General features: G+C 33.3%; 1 protein-coding gene and 1 pseudogene across 2 annotated transcripts in view; one reads left to right on the top strand and one right to left on the bottom strand.

Moving 5' to 3' along the window:
* The window catches only part of LOC128883069 (semaphorin-1A-like), a 582,486-nt gene that overhangs the window by 508,907 nt on the left and 45,971 nt on the right, over positions 1-27,608 (bottom strand). The window lies entirely within an intron of this gene.
* LOC128883084 (NKAP family protein CG6066-like) lies at positions 20,071-20,993 on the top strand (annotated as a pseudogene).

Raw genomic sequence — 27,608 nt, 5'->3', positions numbered from 1 at the left:
CAAACGAAGGAAGGAACTTTGGCCGAGTGTTAACTGTTCTAAGGAAACCATAGTCCAAGAAAACTTGAAATAACGTTATCGTGTGAATGTCGCGAGTCACTACAGAATAATCTTGCACAACACAGAAACAGAATTTGCAAATACATGAATTCACTTCAGGAAACGTGTGAAAAAAAAAACATTTTCTCGCTGAAGCAAAAGACCTTTCCAAAGGTCACAGATTTCGTACGCAGAAGGAAGGATGATGATTCGAAGCCTCTTCGATTTATTTCATTAGAAGAACCGTACAGCTGCCACCCATCGAGGTCAAGTTACAACCAAACCCAAATTTGTCTTCACACGTATCACTGGCGTTGCCTGTGCATAGCTTGGATTGATAGCAATGACTTGCGTGCGCTATTAATCGGAACGGGACACTCGACTACCAACTCGAGGATCCAACTCTTCTTCACGCTACAATCTCTAATCTACCCAGCATCTCTAATTCCATGCATAACTCTGGCACGCTCTCGCCTGCACACTCCAGCTTTGCACCTTCGGTCATCGACAGGTACCTTGTCTACATCATTTAGATATTATTAGACTGCGGATTTATGCAAAATAAAATTTCGCGAATGTGGCTACACAAATTGTACCTAAATAGGAATTTATTTTATTCTGCAAATGTTATAACCTGAACTTTACTTTCAATCTTTTTTATATTCTTGCATATTGTTTGCATTTTGTAGGTTCTTGCGCATTCAAATTTTCTATAAATGCCTAAAGGTCCACAGTCTAGTTATTATATTTGCTAACTCAAGTAAAGAATCATCCTTGCTTCACGTAAACTTCGTTGAAAACGGAATGATTTTCATGCTTGCTCGCTCGATGTCAAACACCTGACACGTGATTGATGTATCGGTTGTTTAGATATTTCATGCACTGACTCGAAGTGAAACTTGGTTTGACGGTATTCTTCTGACGGTTGGGTAGTTATTAATTCGAGATAACCGTGAGATAATTTCTTCTTGAAAGATGATATAAAATGTACGCGGTAGAGGATTGAGCAATAAGAGAGACAAGGGGATCGATTCATCGTAAAATACGTAACTTATTGTATAATACATGTGCCAAGTAAGTTCCACTTTGGCATTAACTCTTCATGTGAATTAGCGCGTGATATTTAACATGAATACGTGGTATCTACACGAAACACGGTGAGACGTGAATGAAGGTGAGTCCATCACTTGAATGGACACCAAGAAAGTAACTTTGACAACCATATATGGATACGCATGTGCAATCTTTCTTTTTATCAGTTATTTATAATTGCATCAAATGCTTTATGCAGTTAGTGTTACTAGCGGAGTATTATTATTTCATTAGTCAATGGAAGCTACTTAGCCTTGAGTTACAATTTTTGGAAGGGGTTGATTTATTTCAAAAAGTTTAGAAGTTGAAATACAATGGGGTGCTTCAAAACTAAGGAATTTGTTTTCACGATTTAGATATACATATATTTTAATCTAAAGCTAAGCGTAATTTTACAGTACAAGCATTGAACTTATTATATACATTATTTAGTAAGATATATTTAAAAATGGCCAAGATACGGTAAATCTCTAGGAACGGTTTTTTGAAAGATAACTCGAGAACGTCTGGTTTAAAACATACTCAACAAATTATTTTGTTAAGAGATGTCAAAAGATCTACTGAATACTGAGCGAAAGAATTTTATTTCGATGAAAACTTGCTATTTTATTAAAGAAGGATTGCTTATTATGAAAAAAGTTGAAACATGTTCGGCTTTATTACAAAATTAACCATTTGACTGCGAATGGTGTATACATACATATACGTATATACACATACGTATATTTTATCCATACGCCCTCGAGAAATGAGCTCAAAGAAATGTTTGTATTCTTTTCCATAGTTACAGTTTATTCATAGGATACTTAGTTTCAAAAATAAAAATTGAAAAGTTCGAAGTTCGTTGGAAAAATTGAATTTCAGGAGAAAGATCTTCTATGTTTTCAATTTTTATTTTTGAAACTAAGTGTCCTATGAATAAACTGTAAATATAAAACAGTTCCGTTTTATCATTTTCTAGAAGCTGATATTTTTTTTAAAATTCAGATCTCTACGCCGCGTCGCTTAGAGTTTCCAGTAAAAATCGTCCTACAGTCAAAGAGTTAATAGATGAAAATAGAAAGATTAATTCGTATATAATAATTTATCGATAGAAAGGAATTTTTTATCAAGAAAAATACAAAATGTTCATCTTGTTGTCGCTCGTTCTAAGTGTACATAGAGCTTCTCAAACTCATACCCATATTCGTTACATTCTGGGGACGATAAAAGCTCCTTTCTGCTTCTTAGCACGTTAGATTGGAATGTACGTGATCTGTTTACAGTAAGAGAACCGAGAAACGAAGAGCCACTTTACCGCTGACAGAACGTTGCGAATATGGAGCACACTCCATAACTCTGTGGCTTAAATGTACAGAGAGAACACTCACCGAATCTGTGCAAATACATGTCTACGTTGTCTTCAAGGGACGAAGTATTTTATATTATTGTCGTTTGAAGAATCTAATACGAACTTTTCGATAATTCATTTCAATCAATTGAAACTAAAATAATTACAGATAAATGTTCAAAATAACAGGCTGTTAGAAAAAAATAGTACGATAAAAGATAAATCGTTTTGGTAATTCATTTGAATCCGAAGAATATTGTGTTTGTATTTTTGCATTTGTCAATGGGAATTAACCCTTTGAATTGAATAATTATTCCGACGTTTCAACTAAAAAAAAACAGAATTATTAAGGAAAAATTTACTGTTTATTTTTTTGTTGTAACAAGAGAACGTTAGATTTTGTGAGTGATATATAAATTTATTACTTAACAAAGTGTATTGAACTCTACCCTTTATAATTTTTCTATAGTATTAGAACAATCGGTATCTCAAGTAGAAGATTAAGCTTCCAGATATGTTTCGAGTAGATACTTTGTTTATGTTTCTGTGAGAGCCGTGTATATCTGGTCTTGCCATAATTTTTTTTATAAATATATTGAGTTACTGCAAAGAACGTAAGAAATATTATGCAGGTTACTGGATCTTCGAAACGATACATATTTAATTATATTAATCGGCTTCCAGCCGATATTGCTGGAAGGATCAAGTGATTCATTTACAACCCCATTTTGTAATTAGAATATATTAGCATAGTTAATATATACTCGTAACAAAATTTATTGGAGGGCCAGAATTACCCCAAAGGTATATGGTGCCTTTAGGCTACATTGGTTAATGACGGCCCTAAATCGCATTAGTTAATGACGCCCTTAGGTCACGCTGCTCTATCGCAGCCTCCTCTCAACAATACACATATTCTTCTTCGCATCATCTACAATTTTGAATTTATTTACTTACACAAGCAAAATTATACGGAAGAGATCTCTTAATTAACTATAAAAAATTCTAATTTCGATGAAAGCTCAAAGTCAACTAATTGAAAATGTAAACGTACTGTTTAATATTCTTCATTGTTAATAGATTAATAAATGCATATGTATAAATTTTAATAAAAACATATTTTTTTCATATTTTACTTTTTAACAAGAAGAGATCGAAGTTGTCCACGTTATACACCGTGTGCACCAATGCATCGTTAAAGTACAATTGGACTTTTTTTAAATAGAGCTATCTAATTTTTACATAAAACGACCTCTTCAATTATTCTGAGAATAAAGAAATCATGTCTGTTGACCTTAACACGAAGACTCGATAGTCGAGATGATATTTCAACTATTTCTTATGATACTAAAATGAATCAAAACATTTGTCTAAAAAAAATTATTTTGTGCTACTTTCATCTTCGTTTCGTTCGCGATTAAAGTGCAGTGAAAAGAAATAAATCATTAACATAACATTTTATAGATAATGTAAAGAATGGCTAAAAAATACCTTTCCTTTTGATTTTTCTTTAAAAGTAGAGCGTACGCCTTACTTCTACCATATATATTTCTAAAGAGGAATCAAGAAGAAAGGATTGCAAGTATCCCAGTATTGAATGTACTTACTGGAGACCATTAAAGTACAATATAAATTAACAACGATAACAATTTTAAAAACTGCAAAAAATCAACTTAACCATCTATTGGTAATTATTTATAGCACGGCGTGACAATTAGAAATCATTGCATCATCGAAAGGTCGAGGAAAGAAGAAAGACAGAGGACGAAAAAGCAAGAACGCAGAGGGGCTGGAAAAGAGAGCACGCGTTCGCAGTGCAAAAATCAGCTGCTTTTCAAGTTCAAAGCACTCGACGCTCCGTGCAACCAAGGGTGCGGCGTGATTTGACGCGCGTGTAGCCGTTAAACCGAGGTGGAGAGAGAAGGGGGACTAGAAAAAGATCGAAAAAAGGAAGCGGAAGGGAGGCTAGTCGTCAAGGTAGAGGGAAAGAGATAAAATTGTCCAAGGCGAACGAGCACGTTCGAGCAACACGACATATGAAAGGAGGGGTACAACTGGCAGCTGGCATATACGCTCCCCTGTCTTCTACCCGAATGGATAGGGATAGGAGAGGAACAGAAAAAAACAAAAGCGAACGGGGTAGCCAGAAACCAGGGGGCTGAAAACAAGAGTGGGGGGAGGAGAGACCTGCCGAAAACATGGAAAAATGGTTGAAGAAAATGGTTAAAGAAAAGTGGTCACGTAAAGATGATCAGAGCAAAGGGTTTGAGAAAATAGTTATAGAAGAATAGTTAGAGACAAATAATTAGAGAGATATGGCTGCTGAAGAATGGTTAGAAGAATGGTTACAGGAAAATAATTACTGAAGAATGATTAGAGGAAAATAATTGAAGATAAGTGTTCAAAGCAAAATGGTTAAAGAAAAATGATTAAGAATAATCGTTAAAGAAAGATAGTTATAGGAAAATGGTTAGACAAATATTTACAGAATGATTGTTAGAAGAAAGTGATTGGAGAAAATGGTTAGAAAAAAATGGTCAAAGAACAATGATTACAGGAAAATGATCAGAAAATAAATGGTTGAAAATGGTCAGCGAAGATTATTTAGAGAGAAAAGGCTAGGAGAAATGATCAGAGTTACAAAGAAGGAGAGGGAGCAGGTAGAAAGGGTTGTCGCAGAGAAACAGGGATGTAAGCGAAGACAGATCGAGGAACAGGGAGAGAGGAGAAGAAAAAAAGTGTAAGAGCTCCTGGAATCGTTGCAAAAATCGAGGGCTCGCGGCCGTCGTTTCTTCTCCGAGACTCTCGCTCAAAGTACTCCGCAAATGCGGAGCCTACATCCATTCATGACTTTTTCAAAGGAATCCCCTATCCTTTCATATCTACTTCTTTCTCCGGCTCTCAACGACTGCCCGTGTGGACCGCGGGCTGAAATTATTTAGCTACAGTTTCTGCCCGCTGGCGCTGCACTTATTCTTTCCGCTCTCTTACCCCCTCGACGCGATTCAAACTTCTTTTTTTTTCTCCCGTAGATCGAGATCAATTAAACGCGACTTCAAAGGTAGAGAGTCGATTAAACCATCCGCGAAACTCGTAAGGTTGCCCCTTTTGAGGAGACCAAGCAGTCAAATCGCTCCAATATAAAGTCTTCTTTGGGAATTAATTCCAAGAAAATGAATACCTTTCCAGATATTTATTTAAAGAAATGTTTGTATGTAAAAAAAAAGTAAAAAAAGTACGCCAAGTACATGAAAAAGTGGAGAACTCCAGGAGTTATCATTGAAAAATAGAAGATCCCCATGAAAAAACTACAAGAAAGTAGAAAAATATGTGAAATCGAAGTGAGCTGCCAGATGATTTGCCTAGATTTCCGCGGCCTGGAAGTCAAATGCTTGGCGTGGCCAGGCAAGGCATTCATCACTACCCATACGGGCTTAGATCATCAATACCCATACGGGCTTAGATCATCAATACCCATACTTTATCTCTCACAGACTTTCAGGTAATTTGTCAATTTAAAACTCTGACAATATAAGTACACTTTCATTATTTGGCGTTTTAAAATAATTCTTATTCATCGACACCTTCACCTTGCTACCGCGTCTCTAGATCTTAACCACTTGTATCGTGATCCTTTTGTCACAGAATCGCCAACGACGTGGTATGTTCGTCGTCGTGCGATTGTCACAGAAACAAAAACGACGTGCATTATATTTGTATAATTTTATAATCAACCGATGCTCTATATTCCCTTCAAAAAACTATTAAAAGACCTAGGTCGAAAATAAATTAGTTTAGAAAATATAAATCTTTTTCCGATTTCTCTGAGAAATCGAACACTACATGACGCCTCCCAGCGTGTTACACTAGACCGTTCTGGTACACGCGCCGGTGAATTTTTTGCCAGCGCAAATGGTTAAAGATTAAGAAAATTCTCTTTCAGGTGTATTTTAATTGCAGGCAAAGATATCTTGCAAACTTTCTTTGAACATTTTCTTTTCTTTAGTTAATTTTATATTATTTAACGTTAAACATAAAGGAAGCTACAGTAGATCAAGCCAAACTAGCCAAACTGTAATCTTTCATCGATTACTGACAAATAGATCTCTCACTATTGTTCTATAAACCGAATAATTGTTTTCTTTTTTTGAGTATCGAATGATATTAATTTCATCTTTAACCCTTTGACTGCGAAGGGCGTATATATACGCCCTCGAGAAATGGGCTCAGAGAAATGTTTATGTTCATTAAATCAATTTTTAAACAAATATCAGCTTATAGGGATAGATGAGACGATACTTTTTTAAATTTACAGTTTATTCATAGGATGCTTACTTTCGGAAATAAAAATTGAAAAGTTTCAAGTTCGTTACGAAGATTGAATTTCAGGAAAAAGGTATTCTAAGTCGTATGAATTAACTGGAAATATTAAAAAGTTTCGTTTTGTCATTCTCTATAAGGTGATATTTTCTTTTAATTCGATTGTTCGACTGTTCTTTGTTTTTCTTTAAAACAACAACAGGATCGGAACAGTACGAGATCTTAGAAGAAAGGATGTGAAAATTTTTGATTATGGACACTATTTTTGAAACTAAACATCATACGAATAAACTGTAAATATAAAAAAGTCTTATCATTCCCTATAAGCTAATTTCTTTTTTAAACTCATGTCTCTTAGAATTTCCAGCAAAAATCGTCCAGCAGACAAACGGTCAATTTGTGAATACCGGGTTTGGCAGCTGATCAAAACATGATTGCTACGGTAATGAAATCGTGCATTTATAAATTATTATTGTTTGAATAAGTCTAAACTTTATTCTCAGAATAAATATACAGTATTTGACATTTAACCTGAGAAAGTCCGCAGATCAATTAGCCAAAACGTCGTGTTGTATCTATTTTCTAACAAATTATATTTCTCCTTATTACTCTGAAGATCATATAATGATTTTTTCTCAAGTAGTGGCAACTTATCCCACGAAAAAAATATCAAACTACCTTACATCACATTTTCATTGCATGAATACTACCAACGAGTAATATCATTATTCTAGCAAAATCGAAAGTTTACAATTTATTATTATTTTAATGAGCTTATAATGTATTCCCAAAATAAACTTATAATTTATCGCCAGAAAAACCTTACAATTTATTACTCGGTGTTCATTACATTTTCTGTCACTTTATCATAATCTCACAATTTACTCGTGTTACAATTATTTATCATTTATTATACTTGACAAGTTTATGATTCATTATATCTGACACCAAATCATTCAGATGTGCTTCCCAAGCCCGAATGTAATGCGTTAATAAATTAACCGTGTCGTTTCGATTTCGTAAAGGTCGCTTCATGGTAACTGTGATTTTATTACGAATGTAATAAAACTCTCGTCTGTTGGAGTTACGTAAGTGCTATGGATAGAATCTATGTTTTTTATGGTTGAAAATAACCATTTCGATAAACTGTAAACGTTTTGTACACACGTTGTTCAGTCCCGTTATACAAGTATTAAAATTTTATCGTTTTATCTTTGTTCACATATATTTTTCTCTATCACATATATTTGGCACATATTTTTGATATTATATTACTAATTTCATTTATTATGGCACTCTTGTTTTCTCATCTCTTTTTCTGCAAAAGAGCTCGATTCTAGGTAATAAATAAATGAATAATAATTGTATCATTGTTATTAATGTAAAGACTTAATTCTTAAACGTTTTTGCGAATAAAGCAAATGACGACTCTGGTATTCTTTTGCGTACTTCCTTTGCAGTTTTAATATGCAAGCAGGTGAAACAACGTGACCTGTTTGCTGATTTTGCTAAACGAACGGTAACAGAGACATTTGAAGCCTAACTCCCTTAATATAAATGACGGCTAACCTGTACCGCCTTTATTGCAAACCGTTTAATTAACGACGTTCCAATTTGTATTAAATCACCTTCGAGGCCTACCGAATTTAAAGTAAACTGATACTAATTATCTAACAGAAATACGTCATAACGAATTATTGAGTCACTTCATAAATTCATGCCACACATTGTGTTTATACAGGGTGTTGAAAAAAAAGCATTCAATATTTATATGGTGTATAGAGCACACTGTACCGAGTAAAAAAGCTTTAGTAAACATAGGTCTAAAGGTCAACCGTTTCTGAGATATAAACATTTTTGTTCGCTAGTATCATGATTGACTTGTTACTGGGTTTTCGATATTTATAGAAGATTTTCCACGTGTCCACCGCTCATTTCTGTACACGAAATTGAAAAAATGAAATTGACGAAATTGTCGGCACTTGAATGGGAACATTCAGAACGCAATTTATAAACACTGACATAAACATCGCATGCGATGGAAGCAAGTAATGGCAAGCAAGTCAATCATGATAATAGCAAACAAAAATGTTTATATCTCAGAAACGGTTGACCTTTGGATCTATGTTTACTAAAGCTTTTTTACACAGTACAGTGTGCCCTATACACTATATAAATATTGAATGCTTTTTTTTCAACACCCTGTATTTAATAAAAATCTATAGAAATTTAATAGCAACGGTAAAATGATTTGCAGAAATGTGGGAGAAAATCGTAGAAAAGGAGAGTAATTATAATTCTCCAAAACACTTAAAGGTATATTTCAGATATTATAACAATAAATTGTATGAACTTATGGGATGACCTAATATTTCAATTACTTTTATTATTTAGTATTATCTATTAGATAATTTACATTAATTTAGTTTTATTTCCATAGATTTTTAAGACGATTTAGTATAACACTCAATACTAATTGCTCTTTGTACCAACCAATAATTCACAGCCTTAGCTGTGTTTTATTACATAAAGAGCAAAAACATCTTACTCAATTCTTTGACCTACATTAATTACGATCGTTTATCCTCGTAACGCGATCTGATATTTTTATTTCTCTTCTGACGATTATTATTACTCCGTGATTAAAGATTTTCACTTGATTTTGGGTCAGAATGCTCCAATCTCCCAAGGGTTAAGGACTCTCGATTACACGTCCGGATTTAATAGCACGCCTTTCACTTCTGCCTCTTTAAGCCGCCACCGATTTTATCTGAACTTCGTCGAACACTTTCTGCGAGAAAAGAATATATTCGAAAGTTCTGAATACATTAACTCCAGAAAGACTTCCGCGATCACTGCTGACCCAAACGACTGTACCTCGTTTCTGTCATTTATTTTGCTTCGTTTATTGATTAACCGCGCGTGCAGTTTGTAAAAATTCGAAAGATAACCGCGAGTACTCCGGAATATTTTTATATATAGAAACACATTTTTGAATTGTCTACACTGTATCATCTGGAAAGCAGTAAAAACTAATACAAGTTTACTGCTTTAAAAATACATTCTAATGGAAAACTATAAGTCGTACAATTATAAACGACATTATATTTAACAATGTATGTCTTGAAAGGTGAACATACATTTTTGTCATACACAATACATATCGACATTGGTAACTAAGACTATAATTATATCTTAAGACACATTTGTATGAAACAAACAAAAATAAAACTCTTTTTAACGTCTTTTCATGCTGTAATATCTGCTAGAATGATTGAAAAACAATGAAAATTTATATTAATTTAGTTTTATTTGCACATGAACATTGGCACATGTTTTTGTAAAATATTGCAGAAAAATGTGTGCTTTTTTGTTAGAAAATGTTAAATATAAAACATATTTATCAACGAACACTATTTATTCTAGTATACTCGATAGCATTATGCATAGACATTAAGAAAAAATTTGTTTTATTTTATAGACAAGTAAGCCATGATTAGTATCTCGACATGTCATTTTTGCAGCGTTACATTCTCAGGCGATTTTCTCAAAACATTAATAGTAAAAGAACACAAGAAACTTTTTTTATTGTATTGGTAAATACAGAATCGTTTACTATTGCACGACTTATAGTTTATCTTGTTTTAATTCCTATAGGAGCATCTCTTTTTAGAATTTCATACTAGAACTTGTCCTTAAGAGTCAATTAATTGCACATTTACATCCCACTTATTATCCCACTTCCCAACAAGCGAGAATTAAAATTTAATGTTATTATGTTTTCTATTTGGGAAACTTTTCCAAACAATTTCTCACGATAGGCTACAGGAATGCTTTAGTGATTGCGAAAGGATCGAATACTCTTTCTGGTAAAAAATTAATGGACCCCCAAGAGTTCACCGCGCCCTTATATTATTTTAATTTGACACACGGTGGATTTTGTTCGGTTCGATTGTGAAAACGTCCGCATATTTCACACAAGGAAGGTTACGTTGAACGATAAATCGATGGTAACGAGTGCAGCTTTCCAGCGGTGCGGCTGTTTCAACGTCGACGATGAGATCCATAATTTTTACTATTGTGGCGGAAGGGATCGTTCGATCACCGATGTCTCTAACTGTTTTCAAACGTACCTCGCAATGTTCAACTCGATTAAAAATGGCTCCATATAGAATGGTAAACCAATGATTATTTCTCTATTGGTAAGTATATTTGTTAGTGCTTAAAATACCGAGATAGATGTGTAACTGTTACACGTACTGTAGCTTTGAATGTATAGAAAGTATATTTAAACAATATTTTCGTCACAATTCTTGACGTCAATTACTTTGTTAATAATCGAGTAATTTTAAGAGGTATTTTAAGACACTATATCCATAAAAAAGTATCACCATGACATAACTCGTGACATGCTCACTTGTTCACCTGGATTAATGTCAATTTAACCGGTTTTTTAAAACCGCAATTTTTCTGTTCGTTTCAAACAAAATATAACTGTTTCTTCGACCACAAATAACCATCAACTCAAATTTAAGAATTTGTTTCTTTTTTTAAGTAAAAAATAATCAAAACAAATTGATTATAAATTACTTTTTTTGTGATCATCCTTCGATGAAATGGAACGTTTATTAATAGTTAACTATCAAGTGTTATCTGGATAAGCTCGTATACATACGTTCTGTATTCATAACTTTTAATTTATTATTCAGTACACAACATGCATCACACAGAATAAGTATATGAGTTTCATTTTCAACTTTAGTGCTTATTTAAAACAATATGTGTCTCTGTTCTTTCCTTATTTTATATTCCCATAATTCGGTACGTTTATATATACATTCACGTTTATTGCAGATCAAACGTTTTCAAACAAAATAAAACAATTGATGATACGAATAATTGATAAATACAAAAAGACTGTGAATTCAGTTTGAGAAGCTACGTAAAACGAGACTACATAAAGCCAAACAATGAAAAGCAAGACTACTTATAGTGGATTCTTTTTTTATCGCTAATTTGTATTTTTTTTTTAGCCCAACTAATGGAAAATGATGACACACCGGTTCACTAAAAACCCTCATGACGATTTTAAACAGCAAGCACACTACCTGGTATAGTTCACTTCAACGTTGGGCATTTCATAAAATAAGAAAAATAATTATGTCTCATAGAAGGAACTGGGCAACAATATTCTAAAAAATGGATTCTCCATATTATATACAGGATCTAACCGTTAAGTTATGCCACCATTTTTTTAGGTATTTCCGGTAGTGCAATTAAAAAATGTTTTAGACAAAAATTTATCAGTTCTTGGTGAGCAACATGTTTGGATATTTTTAAATCTGAAATATGCTTGTTACGTAAAAATGTAAACGTCAGTTTGATTTTTTCAAATGGCACCATATGTTTTGGACGTCATAGAGTCGTTGCTAATGTCGAGAAGAATTTAACGGTGTATTATACTATCACCTTGAAATGACCTTGAACTAGAAAATTTTGCGAAACGTAATTTTAATGAAAAATTATTTCATCTTTGATGTTCCAAAACATATGGTGCTATTTAAAAAAAGTCAAGGTGACCTTTACATTTCTACATAAAAGAACTGATAATCTTTTGTTTAAAACATTTTTTTAATTGGACTACCGGAAATACTTAAAAAAATGGTGACATAACTTAACTGTTAGACCTTGTATAATTGTGTAGATTATTTTCTAACAATAAGTATTGGCTACTGGCCCACAAATCTCAGAATTATTCGGGCTTCTACAGAACTACAGAAAAAGGTTTGCCAATTCCCAAACGGTAGGCTGTAAAAATGAAACGAGCCGTTGAGGATTATCGAAGACGATAACGAAACAATCGATATCGTTCCATGAGCGATCGGTTCTGCGATCGATATTGATGGAGGGCCCTTGGATGCTCGCGAATTTTAAAAAATTGTCTATCAGTTAAACGGTTTATTTCTCGGCCCGTTCTCTTTGCAGACGTCCGAACTGATTTATTCGACACCATTTCTTCTTTATCATTTCTATCCAGCCATTTTTTAACCGCCTCGGGAACGGACACAAATTCTTATCGATTCGCTCGTTTATCCGAAAGCGATGCATATCTGTTTCGTGCTATTCTCCGCAACTTGAAAAATAGAGTAAAGACAGAAGTGGAACATAATCCAATCTCCTCGCTGAAAACTCCTCGACTTGAAACAATTGTGAGAATAAATGATTTCAACTGCAATCAGCGACTAATAAAGAGGAAATACATGAATCCAGGAAGGTTATACTCGCTCGATGCACCTTCTATGTATCGTGATTAATATCATTTTCGAGCTATTCCTGTGGCTGTGACATTTTCAATTAATTCCAATCGATCGTAATTCTATTTCGCAAGTAGCAATGGTAAATTACAATATAACTAATATAAACCCATTATGAACGTTCGATCGCGTGTGTTTAATGATATCCAACAATACCTTGATAGAAAAGAATTTCTGCAATTAACAGTTCAGAGTAAGTATGGAATTTGACGTACTAGGTGCAATAAGAAGATATAAATATCTTGCATTTCATTTTTTCCCTGTCCTTTGTTCCGTATATGTATAACAGCAGAATTTATTGGATAGAATTATTGATTCGAAAAAGTATACTATTATAAGTAATATTATTATTAATTCCAAAAGTATACTATTATAACTGAGTATAATACCAGTATGCATTCTAAAAATGTATTATTGCTGCGCATAATACATACAATTATTCATTCTAAGAATTCATTATTATTCTATATAATACAATTATTAATTTCAAAAATATCCTTCCTTCGCACATAATATTATTATTAATTCTATAAGCGTTGGCAATAGGATCTCCCTACGCTACAATACGTTGGTAGCATTGCTCCTTTTTGGCGATGCGTTGTGTTTTTGTTTAATCCATCTCGTTGCATATGCGCTTCGCGTCACGTCCTTTCCTTAATATGTAATGTCAGTATGTAATTCAACTTTTCATAATAAACTATATGTATAAAACTAAATATGCGTAAACTCTGTCAACAAGTGTATTGACCACCTATTATACGAATGTAAAGAAATAGAACAGTAAAGGGAAAAATACGGAATCAAACCAGACTCAGCCCTAACAATGCAGGACCACAGCAGAAATACAATAGACTTCCTCAATGACATCAATATATATTCTAAGATATAAATAATCATATAAATATATGTACAAATACTACAATGTACAAATATATGTACAAATATGGTAGTTAAAGTCAGAAGCCTTTAGATTCAGAGGTTCTTAAGGGGGCGCTTTTGGTCGAAGACAAATTTGGGGGGGCGCTGAGGACCAACTACCGCCCCCTGGGCAATACTCGCAAGAATGCGCCACAAGTTTGATAAATGTGTACTAAAAATCTTCGAATGCATGTTTTAACAAATATCTTCAATGTTCAACAAATGTTGTAAATGTCAGTGTAATCAACAATTAACAACATGTTAATATCTTTCAATAAAGTAATTTTAATAAAAACCGGTCCTTGTTTTTAAATGTATGTATAATGTAGTAATATAGTATATTTCACCTAAAAGAGGCGCCGTCGAATCACTGTTTGAAAAACAAAAATATATACATGTCGAATTGAGTAACCTCCTCCTTTTCGAAGTCGGTTAAAAAGGGGGCGGTGGGCCAAGAAAGGTTGGGAACCTACGCTTTAGATGGATGGACAAGAAAACCGAAAAATATCGGAAAATGGTGAAAAATTTGCATACCAATTGTGCCTCATCATTTGCCATTGCTACAAAGCTTCAAATGGAAAAGAAACTGTTGTACCTCTTATGTAAGGTTCATTAAATACAGGAAAGCATCCTTCTCGCGGAAGATGCATCCACGACAGGAAAGGGAAGATCGATTATTCGATCTTCAGGTGATTTAACACAAACACCCGGCATTCCTAGCGAAGCGCGAAGACTATCTTTCTCTGGACCGTCAACCGCGGTAGAAGACCGGAAACGACCGTGCAACAGCCGTAAGTACGTCTAACGGTACAACGTCCTCCTGCTTTTCTCCTCTTATCCACGAGTTCGTGCTCAAGGTTCTCTGTATGATCCTTCTATCGTAGACTCTTCCAGAATTTATTTCGAAATAGAGTGGAATTAATCGAGATTTTCTCATTTTCTGACCGTGATAGCGATACGATAAACATTTTCATCTGAAATAGAAACCTCCTACGAACAACTACAGTGGGTGTAGAATGTATTCGTACACCGATCAATTTACAAAAAACTTTTCTGTGAAATTACAGTTTCTTAACTTTGTTTTTTTTTATAATCAATGATATTTTACATATTCTCGGAAATCTCTAAGATAGATATAGTCCAAACAACATTTACTAGTTAATATAATTTGTGAAATTAACAAAAAAATGCGAAAAGTGGGTAAAAGAATAGAAGCAATAACTATTTGTACGATTCTTATGACGAACCATTTAGAGTAGAGTTTGTAACGTAAACACATTAGTTTATTGCTCCGTACGAATTAGAAAACATCAAATTGCCAGTAAAGTACTTTTAAAAATGGCTCCAATAGAGAAATGGAAAAGAATCCCACTTCGAATAACTAATAATTTAGTTAATTTAACGCTTAAAAGAGTTGCAATAATTATAAAATCAAAAGGAAATCCCACGAAGGAAGTATTATATACCTGTAAATTAATGTAAATTTCTTTTTTTTTTTATCAAGTTTTAAAAATTAAACAGTTGTACGAATACTTATTGCTTCAAGATTTCTATCGATTAATTGTTTTTTTCTTGTTAATTTCGTAACTTACATAAATGGCTATTTTTTTTTTAACTCTACCTATTCTAGAGATTTCCGAGAATATGTAGAATGTCATTGTTTATAAAAAATAAGTTAATAAATTACAATTTTACATAGCGTTTTTGGAAATTGATCGGTGTACGAATACTTTCTACACCAACTGTATAACATTGTAACAAACAAACAGACAGAGAATAGAAGAGAGAGAGAAAATGGTAGATGCAAAATGAATCATCCTACATCTATGGCAGACTAACTTGTTCAGTGCATCGCCTTGCCCGTATCTCTGACCGGTTAAACTGTGAAAGGGCTAAAGTACATATCAAACATCTAATGCGATTTTCAAGGATTCTGTGTGCATCCTTTAATTAAAGGTACACCGAGAAACACGAGCTGTGTCGAAAGTAGTCTACCGAGACGCACACTCCTAATCAAACCATTTCGAACTATCTACATTTTGCTTCAGTACAAAGAGAAGAGAGAAGTTCGAAACAAAGTTATATGCAACGCTTTAAACGACATTCTGTCTCCAGGAGTAGGAATAATTTTGAATTAGTTGTCACTGGCAAAATTCGATAAATTATTTGAAATAGCGAATCCATGCAATCAAGAAAATCTATGTATCACGTAAGAATAAAACAAATACATTTGTTTTATACGTAAGATTGAGAAATTAATCGAAACAGTAAACTAACACTAAAAAGTCACACGTGAACATCTACTAAAGAAAACGCATCCTCTCCACTGGGACTCCTGTAATAAAGAAATTGCGATTGACCACCTACTGTATGAGTGCAGAATATTTGAGGAAGTTCAACTTGAACCCAGAAACAGCTCTAATATCCCAGAAACATATGCAAAACACCATCAACTATCTGAAGGACGCTAAACTCTACGATAGTAAATAGTTACCACTGATCAACCAAAAATCTAATTAATTACCAAACAGTAGATGCGACGAAAAACAAACCCATATAAAAAAGAATAATTAAGAAACATAAATGAATAATTTCTTCGCAATTCAACCCTGCTGTTTTCCGTTGTTGATGTTAATCGACAACATATTCTTTCAATAAATGAAAATTACTATAATTTATAGCTCTAAAGAATCGTAAACGATTGTACATACTCACAAAGTGTACATATTTGATCTTGAAGAGAAAGAATAATACGAATGACATTTCATTGTACAAAGTTTTAAAACAGGATAGAAAATTTTAATTAAAAAGGGGGTAAGTTTATTCAAAAACCTACTCAAATTAGAAAAGGTTTCCTGAATAATTACATTCTTTAACTTTTACCTTAAACTTTTAATTTTATCCTTTTTTGTGAGATAGATCTAATCAAAGAAAGATAGGAGACTCACAAATACCTAAATTTTAAAATTACTTTTCTTGTATTAGATCTTAAATTTGGTGTTTCACAGTACAAACCAATTTTAATCCATTGCATAAAAGAGTGTCAATCTTACGTGGAATGATGACGGTAGCATGGATACGATGCATGAATTCCATTATTATCTGCTTACGTCATACATTCTTATGTCATGAAAGATTAGGTATCGACTGTAGGTTGTAATTCGCGAATCGATTAACGAACACTTAGTCTTGCACTTGCAATTTTATAGCAAAGCATAAAGAAACTATACTATATTATTCAAAACGGTACAATCGTCCAGTCTATCATCTTTCGCGTTTATTTCAATAGTAACTATTTCATGCATCTTCGCCACCGTTGAAGTCACTTCTATCGACATTTTTTGTTAGAAATGGTCATATTCGTAACTGTGTTATTACTAGACTGCGGAAGTTTATGCGAACGCATATTTTTATAGGAAATAGATAAGAGATTGGAACCTGGACAGAAATTTGTTTTGAAATTAGAGTACTATAAAAATACATTTTTTATTTTGCATATTTTGCATATATTGTGTGGTGGCACCTCCGTTCCTCACCACCAGAGGGAAACCGCGCGTTTCTCGCAAGTACATGGTCCGTCTAACATTGCTATACTTATAAGCCCTTTCCGTCCGAACTCCAAATATCCCAGCGTCTAGGGCACGGGTCTGCTAGAAAGCCTTAGAGCTCTTTCACACGACGATACGCGTATGCAGAATACCGATGGTACACATAATGTTATGGAAGCGTTCAGACGGCGATTCTCGCGAGATTCAGTATCGCGATACTGATTTTCGGTATCCGCGGTTGGTCGGCCGCCGGCAACTTTTTCTGCGTCGGGGCGGCCGACGAAACATTGAAATAGATGCGAGCATTCACACGACGCTGCGCAGTATCGTCGAATTCGTTCACCTTCCTCATAAACAATTTTAGACATAATAATTGAAGAATTTACATGGATCGTTACAAAGTTCTTCGGATAAAATATGAAAAGCTCCCGTTTCTTCTCTTATATTATTAATAGGATGAACCCAATATTTTCTCTTAACTTTTCTCCTTTTAGTAGCTTTTTTATGTAGAAACCAAATGAATAAAGCTTCAATCTCATCCATTATTTCAGAAAGGTTTTCACTAACTAAGAACGCGTGTTTCTCAAACGAGAAGATATGTTTAACTGAAAAACAAATGATCAACACCGAGCTACGAAATTAGTTGGATACAGTATCGCATAAGTATCTTGCTAGCAGATACGTATCGTCGTGTGAAAGAGCTCTTACTGATGAGTCCACTAGCGGGCCCAGGACGAAACGCTCCCTTTCTTTTCTCCCCTCTCTCGCTCTCCCTCTACAGACACGACAACCACCACAATTGCATATTTTGTATATATATATTTGCACAATACGGAAACTGGTAACTATAGGTTTTTCACGTTAAGTGAATCAAATCCTGGTGAAAAAAATGTAAAAGAACTTTAGAAAAGAATGTAGCATTTTCTACAGTATCGTAAACTTTCTAATATTTTAAATAATGAGGCCGTTCAAGAGCCAATAAGTGTGCCGGAACAATGTTGTTCTAAAATTTAAATACGCACCGATTACTTCGTGTGACATAGAGCGATCGTTCTCCGCGTATAAATTAATTTTGACAGGCACATACCACCGACTAACACCATTAAATTTGGAAAAATGCTTGTAATTTATTGTCACACGAATTATAATAAACCAGAATAATTGTAAAAAGTATTTTGTATATGTGTACATAGTGAATATTCTGTAACATACTAACATATTACTTATTATACTACATTTTATTCGAATTTTTCGTGCATATTTTGCATATGCATGTTACATATTTATCGTGCATAAACTTCCGCAGTCTAGTTATTACCAATTGTATCAAAAATTTGTATAAAATACAAAGTTTCTAAATTTAATTTCCACTCAATTTTATGATGGATGGATTTACTTTAAAAATAACAATAAGCGAGATATCGTATGTTTTATAGTTGTTCCTCGAAAAGTTCCAGAGACGACTGATGATGAGTTTTATTTATAATGGTTTATTAGTCATTTCCTTTGAGCAGAAATCCATCAATGGACAGCTCTCACATTCCCTGACATTTATAGAACAGTGAAAACTTACTTAAATTAGTTTAGTAGTTTATTTTCAGTTAACGTGAAACAAATAAACAAAAATGGCCAGACGTTTATAAACTACTTGTTTATGCCGAATTCGCCTAAAAATTTCATAAAAGCAGGCAAAGATAGAATTTTATTTTTATAAATGTCGAAATTGCCGAAACATTAAGTCGTCAAAGAGGTTCTAGTTTAAGATGCTACAGTCTTCCAGACAGCCTTCAGTACCCAGTTATACAATAAAATAACACTGGAGAAAATCGAACAACGTACAACTCGGGGATCCACCGACACAGGTCCATAAAATTCTATCCGTTAAATCCGAAATTTGTTAAATCGAGGTTTTATTATAGCCATTGTTTCCATTGATGCTGGCCGCGTGCTTTAATGCGTCTACAGTTTCTCTGTACGTCCTGAGAAAGTAGTCCTTTGATCTGGGTATTACTTTAGTTTCTACAAACAGTATTGCCTAGAGCCTGCAGTCTTTTGATGTTCCGCCACAGTCGATCGCACACACACTAATACACGATGCACATTATTGGTTTTATTGGGAAAATTCATGCGATTTCCGTTTGTTTGTAGCTTGCGGCCAGTATCGGTTACACCATTATACTATATTGTATTATATACCATGGAAAATTGGAAAATTACTTTTTCCATGCCTAGACTATTTTTTTCAAATTTCCTATAATTTAGTCTAGAAATTATTCTGTGTCTTTAAATTTACAATAATTATAAATCTACTTTAAGGAAGGAAATAGATTTGGACTCGAAGAGCTCAAAAGGAAGAGTTGCAAGCTTAAAACGAAGGATATAAAGAAGACAAAGGATTGCTTTATGGTGGTGTAATCATTGATTAACCAGTAAGTAGTTTAAATCAATTCATTACTGCCGTAAACTTTCTGATTTCCGTATTTTCTTTCCCAAATGCATTTTTCTCGACTTTTTTTTGAGTTTATGTACATTCTAGCTCAAAACTGTTTAACCGACCATTTTGAAAATCGATAGTATCTTTATATAATTAGGCTCTATATGAATCTAAATTTGGAGTAATGTCAATGTTTAAAATACTTTTTTATTATAAAAAAAGTTGAGGGAACAAATTGGGTTATGTGGCGTTGACAGAATTTGGGGCAAATCGCCAACACGGATCGAAGATTCTGATGAAGATGAAGAGCTTCACAAATACAAAGACAGCATCATACTAAAAGATGGAAAAAGGAAACACGAAATGAGGAAGAAGAAAAGTAAAAAGATGAAGAAGGAGAAAATATCCAAGAAGGAGAAAAAGAAAAAGCGTAAGGAAAAGAAGAAAAAGTCGGACAGTAGTTGTGATAGTGATTCCGAAGAATTAGAATGGGTAGAAAAGAATGGATGTAACGATAAAGTAAAAGTTAAAAAAGGATCTAGTTCAGATGACAGTGGCGATGAAAGTATACGAGGACCAGTTCAGAAACCACATGTCACATTATCAGCTAAAGACTTTGGTAAGGCACTTTTGCCAGGAGAAGGTGCTGCTATTGCTGCATATATAGCAGAAGATAAACGTATACCTAGAAAGGGTTTGACATTGGTTTGACATCCGAAGAAATTGCTTCGTATGAATCTGTTGGCTATGTTATGAGTGGTAGCAGACATCGACGAATGGAAGCCGTCCGTATTCGTAAGAAGAATCAAATTTATAAAAGAAGTTATGAAAAAGTAACAAGAAATTACCTAATTACTATTTGGATACCTCTAAAAATGCAATTTACAATATTTTAGAGGAGAGTTTAGGTTCATATAGAAAAAAGACATGCTCCTAAAGTAAATTTGAAACTCTATTGGTTTCAGATGAAAACTGTAGCCCTCGGAATGTACACAAACAGTTACATCTATAGCGACCTCCGATGACTGGCAGCTGATATCTTCCATAATTCATGGAGAAACTCGGTATGCATTTTCATGGAAAAGGAAACGCAATGAAATAAAAACAAAAATTAATTCCATTTATGCATAGCTAACCAATTCTAACGTCATTATCATATTCTCTGAATAGTACAAGTGAAGGAATCAATAAATGTTTGTAACTTCATGTACGACGCGACGAGAGTATTTAATACAATTATTGACTGTCTAAAAATATCTTTACTTTCGAGTGTATCTAATTTAAAAATTGTTCTAATATAACGGAATTCATTATATTCCCATAACAGCATAAAATATGACAAAGTGTTTGTAATAATTGTTTTTATGAGACTTGCTAAAAAACGCAGTAATTTATGTGGTACGGTGTCGTGTTGTACACAAAGGCACAATCAATATACAAAAACAGATATTGTCGCTACCCGTAATTAATTTAAAAACAAATAACTCCTGACACTTTCTGGATTCCATTCTGTACTCTGTTTAATATTAACAAGCGTTCTACAAACAGCAATATTTGAACACATTAATTTATATTACGACCATTTCGTGGTAAATATTATTTATTTCAACCCCTCGTCTTCGATTAATTATACCGGGTGCCATATCTCATGTTTGACATGTGAATAAAATATAACGTGTGTGTACAGACAAAATGAGTAATAATAGGCGTGAATTTATTGGTTATAAATGCGATCGTTAAATTCTTTCAAGTTTAGCACTGTCGAAATATGATTTAAGCAAATTGCAGGAAATTTTTGCATGAAACTCTCGAAACGAAATAAATCACGTTACATAACATTTGTCGCGATACTCGTCGAAACGGCATAAAAAATATATTACAAAAAATAAGCGAATCCTTTATCACGGAATATCGAATACGGAAATTTACTAACTCGAAATGCGATACACGAGAACCACGTCCCTGGGCGCTCGAATGAATGTACAAGTTGCAGTAGAACTTCGATTAACCAGGATTCGATTTTACGTGTTCTCGAATATCTCGGCATCTATTGTCGTAGTATATTATCATGTTACAATGATGCTCGCCTATTTACAAACAAAATTCGTTGTTTCTGAAATGATTTATTCTCGTATCACACAATACTGTTAGACCTTTCGAACTTAAAACCATTATTTAATTGTGTACCGACGCGCACAACGGCCGTATTATTAAATCGTGTATTGTTGTGTTCTGTGCTGTTCTACGCGCCAGGGCATTATTAAAACTATGAAATTCCTGACACGGAAAATTTAAACGAAGATCCGACAAATTGCGAAATTTTATGTCACACTAGAAACAGAGGATATGAACACGTAAAATAATATGATACAGCGAGATGGCAGTCCAAAGCTGATAATTAATTTGTATTCGTTACAAGGTCGCGTTTCGAGGTGTTACGCCATTATGCATATGTATAGGTATATATATTTGAATAACTCTAAATTAAAATTAGCAATTCTACTCTTTGATTCATAGACCTTTTTTCGATTTCATGGTATATTTATCGTTTCTGTCCATTTTCAAGTATTCTTGTTTTTCATTAAAATAGTACGTTTTCCGTTGAAAGTAATAGACTAAATTATTTTCTTTCCGATTGTAGTTTATATTTCTAGTTTATAATCATTTTTAGATATTCTTGTATTTCCTTAGTGAAGACAACACGAAAAATTTAAGTTAAAAATGTTATGAAGTAAAATTTAAAATTGCAAATAGAAATTTGGAATAATTTTTTTATTCCACGAATAAAATTTAATGTCAATATGAAAACAACAATATCTAAGACATTAATGACATGTAACAAAATTAACCATCAGTGGTGGACACATAAATGACATCCTTTAATTGTTATCATATGTACTTTCATTTAAGAATAAAACTTTCAAACTGGTCAATTCGTCCCATTTATTTACTTAAAACTTCTTTCTGAAGTTACTCAATTATTAACAATTCTATTACCGCAATATTTGAGGATAATTATTGTATACAGAATTAATGTTATTAATAAATTAGTTACAACTTTATACACGATATAACCTCGTAATTTTAATATTAATATAAAAATATTGGGTATATTCCACATCACTTATGTTTTATTAAAACAGAAAATCCTGAAACCTCTTTTGTAAAACGTTTCACGTTGTTTGTATCCAGAAGATGGTTTGAAATGTGAACCCTTTGCGGTCGTAATATCTACTCTCAGCCACCTAAGCTTTTTTTACCGTTCCAGTGTATGTCTGTTCTTAGAAACCACAGCAAAGAACCACACTAATCTTATACTGTATTCATCCGTAACATCATTTTACACTTTCTCTCTATTTTTTATTATTTGAGGTTGAATTCAAGGCATTTTTCAATGCCAAAACTTTTTTTTTATTGAAGATTAAAAATATTAAGAATTTCATTCTAAAATTAAATAAAAACCAAAAAAATTCGTGTTAAATTAGGAACTTGACATTAAAAGCAAGCTTATAACTACAAAATTTGTTAATTTAAATGCCGTAATTACAAACGTATTCGGTTAATCCGAATTTCATATACATTTGTTTCCAATTGTACGTCTCGTATATCCTTACGATATTTTAAAAATAATACTCCAAAATGGCAAGAAGAAAGTTACCGAAAGATACCACATGATGGAGAATTATAAAATATAATTTTTACATAAAAACATAACATTAAAACACATTATTGCATACACATATATCTAAAATTCACAAAAAAAAAAAATAAATCTTGTTTATTCCTCATAATCTTGCATATTATGTATCACTACTCCTTCTTCGGAAATTAATTCCGACAAGTACGACAACCACGTATAAATTTAATTAGACCGCGAAGGGTTAATAATACTAGTAGTTTACAAAATAATAAAAAAAACATGTACATTCAATGCTACAATTTTTTTCTTATGTATTTTGGCCTACTAAACTCGAAAATCGTAAGAAAAAATTTTTCTATGGACAGGTTTTTTTATATGAATTTTATAATTTTTTTTTTCGATTTTTTTCTGACATACCTTCACATTTTAGGCCATATTTCGAGTTAGAAACGTCCGATTGAGTCGCGCTAGACGCCATTTTAAAGGTAATCGAATTACCAACAATTTCTTTTACATTATTTCCCAATCGGTTCAATAGTTTAAGTGTTACGATCCAATATATATGAGAAACTTTGATTTTTTCGGTTAAAATAAAACACGAATATTTCTTCCATTGCCATGAAAAAATAGAAATTGTCAAATTATGTCCAATTTCTTATTGTCTACGTATAGATCGCTATAATAGTTATAACTGCTTGTCGAGTCTTTCGAAAAACCATATTGTGTAATTTAAATACAAGCACACTTCGCTACTTGAATTTTAATTTTACCGTTCAAAGGAAACACGTAACGCGTGTACGTCGCTGCGTGTCGTGATAAAACTCGCCTACGCGTAGACGCTAGCGTGTCACGTTGCTTGTAGCTGACACAAGGGTAAAGTTAAACAAGAAAACGAATCAAACTAACTGCACCGACCCCAGATTCCGTCAAACACCCGTAGACGTCGGAAATTTCTGTAACGTGTTTCACGTTGCACGATAGAAGCCGGCACACCCACCCCCTCCGCGCGCCCCCTTGCAAAGGCGCCTCGAGCGTAAACGCGTTAAAGTAGGTGCCTAGGTAATAGCCTGAACATACTAGCCTGCGTTCGCAGAAACTTTCGCCGAGTTCGAGCTGAAGTTACACGTACACATGAGTAGTCAACCCGACCAGACAGTTGGCTACCAACCATTCGGTGGGCTCTGTGTGTGTTTACGAAAAGTGGCGGGCCAATAATGGGGATCGATCACTCCTGAATTCCAAAGCGCCGTGGGAAATTGAAATACTTCCAGGTTGTTCGAAAATCTAAACGGTAGCTGATTTTATCGTTCGCATGTAGCGTTTGCCAGCGATCCATTACATTTTCGATCGATTCATCAATCAACTGAAAAGTTAAGGGAGTATTCTGAATTATGAGGTCTAAAGAAAGCGGTTTTTCGTGAACTTTTTTAGGATTGAAAAAAATAATTAATTTTATTGAACTTTTTATCCTATTTTCATACATATTTCAGTAGTCTGTACAAATTTTTTCAACAAGAAATATTCAAATTGAGTCGCCTGTGACTCCCATTTGTAGAGCACCTTACAATTGAGACCTCCTATCGGCGGGAAAGATCCAGATCGTAATTTTGGTAAAACACAAAAAAACCAAAAGAAATTTTCATTTTCATACATTTTTCTATGTGAACTAAGAAAAACCCGCAAAAATGGCGAAATGTGAAATTACTGCAAGTTTGAAAAAAGGACGAGTTCTTTGGGTGAAAAAAATCACTTTAACTTGATAAAAAAATTGTTTAAAATTTTTTCGTATGAATTTTTTTAGTTCACATAGAAGAAAAATGTATGAAAATGAAAATTTCTTTTGGTTTTTTTGTGTTTTACCAAAACTACGACCTGCATCTTTCCCGCCGATAAGAGGTTTTAATTGTGAGGTGCTCTACAAATGTGCGTCACAGTCGACTCAATTTGAATATTTCTTGTTGAAAAATTTTGTATAGCCTACTCAAATATGTATGAAAATAGAATAAAAAGTTCGATAGAATTAATTATTTTGTTCCATCCTAAAAAAAATTCACGAAAAACCGCTTTTTTTAGACCTCCTAATTCAGAATACCCCCTTAATCGGCATTAATTTCATCTACACCTGTTACGGCCAAATGAACGTGAACATTAGCTTTAATTCTACAATCAATTTTGATTAAAGTTAACAACTGATTGAAAGAAAAAAGAATTTCGATTACAATTGACTTCTATATTATGATTGTAAAGTTAGATTTCGATTGCAATCAACTTCAAGTGCAACTGAAAATACGAATTAACCTCGAAGAAAACTTCAATTAACGTCAACTATAATTAAAAAGAGGCCCTTCGATTGTAATTGTAACGTTAACGTTGCGTTTGCCAGCGATTCATTACATTTTCGATCGATTCATCAATCGACTGAAAAATTAATCGCCATTAATTTCATCTACACCTGTTACAGCCAAATGAACGTGAACATTAGCTTCAATTCTACAATCAATTTTGATTAAAGTTAACAACTGCGATTGAAAGAAAAAAGAATTTTGATTACAATTGACTTCTATATTATGATTGTAAAGTTAGATTTCGATCGCAATTAACATTAAGTGCGAATAAAAATACGAATAAACTTCAATCTCAAATAAACTTCCGCTATAATTTATCTTCAACTAAAAGTTGACTTCACTTAACGTCAGCTATAATTGAAAAGAGGGATTTCAATTGCAATTGGCTTTAATTGTAATTTAAACGTCAGATTTCTATTGCAATTTATTTTAACTGCAATTGGAAAGACAGATTGAAAAGAAAAATTAAACATTAATTTGTTAGATTCAAATTGCGTGAGATAACTCGTGTAGAATTCAATATTAAATGAAATTATGTTAATTCATATATTCAGAATTTGGAAGAAATTTATTTGCGATGTATAATTTATAGTAAATGATTAGATATTAAATGTCGATTAGAATGATATTCCTATTCCAATATTATTTAGAAATGTAATCCTCGGCAACAGACGAATTTTATTAAACAGTTTCAATTAGCCTTCTTAACTGTATGTTAATTTCCGAAGAGGAGATAAACTACGGATTGAAAAAGTTTAATAAAATGCTTGAATCTAACTTTACATTCATTTCTGGGGTAGATCACGAGTTGCAAGTTGAAGAAGTTGAGCAAAATGCTTTGATGAACAAATAAGTTCAGATATATACTTTTTTTCAAATGATATCATGTAGTACAAGGTTCGCTCCGTTTACAAGTGAAATAAATAAAGGAATTACAGGAAAATGAGCATTCTCGATTATAGATCATCGAGAAGATAAATGGGACTCGGAAATAGGATATCTAGGCGTCTCTGTCACGCTTCACAGGTTCGATCTTGAGACTTCCTTTCCAGATCCTTCGGGTCCTTAATATCTCATCGAACCATTCGCGTCAACGTCGACGACCATTAATATCTTCTTTTTTTCGTTCCCCGACTCGATAGGAAACGAGTGGCGTGCATACGACGCCACCTGAATGAGTAACGAGACACGTACAGTACCCAAAAACAATTTCGAATTCGCGCATCACCGCTGAGCGAAAGCAAAATGTCCCTGGACTATTCATCGCGCATTTTCTGAACAATGGTGCATTCTTCATAATTATAAAGAAAGAGCACCACGGTAATAGCTAAACAAAAATTGAATTTTTTACATTTTCTTGGAGATTGAAGCTTTAGAATTGTTCTTCTGAAATTATATTCAAATTAAATAAGAATTGACGGAGCTAATGAAATTTTCGTGAAGCGACTACTGAAAACGCGTGAGAAGAAAGTATACTTAAGGGGATTAGGCATTCAAAAAATCGATTTTTTATTTGTATGTGGTTTTTGAGGCTGAATTAAATGATGTAAAATTGAATTTTACAAAAAATGTTGAAAAAGAATAATCGGATCACAAAGTCCATGCTCTTATTTATTCAATACCTTTCA

Source organism: Hylaeus volcanicus, chromosome 1, assembly GCF_026283585.1.
Source record: "Hylaeus volcanicus isolate JK05 chromosome 1, UHH_iyHylVolc1.0_haploid, whole genome shotgun sequence".
In the NCBI taxonomy this organism is placed as follows: Eukaryota; Metazoa; Arthropoda; class Insecta; order Hymenoptera; family Colletidae; genus Hylaeus; species Hylaeus volcanicus.
The sequence above is the reverse complement of the archived record's forward strand: the minus strand, read 5'-3'. Positions and strand labels throughout refer to the sequence as shown.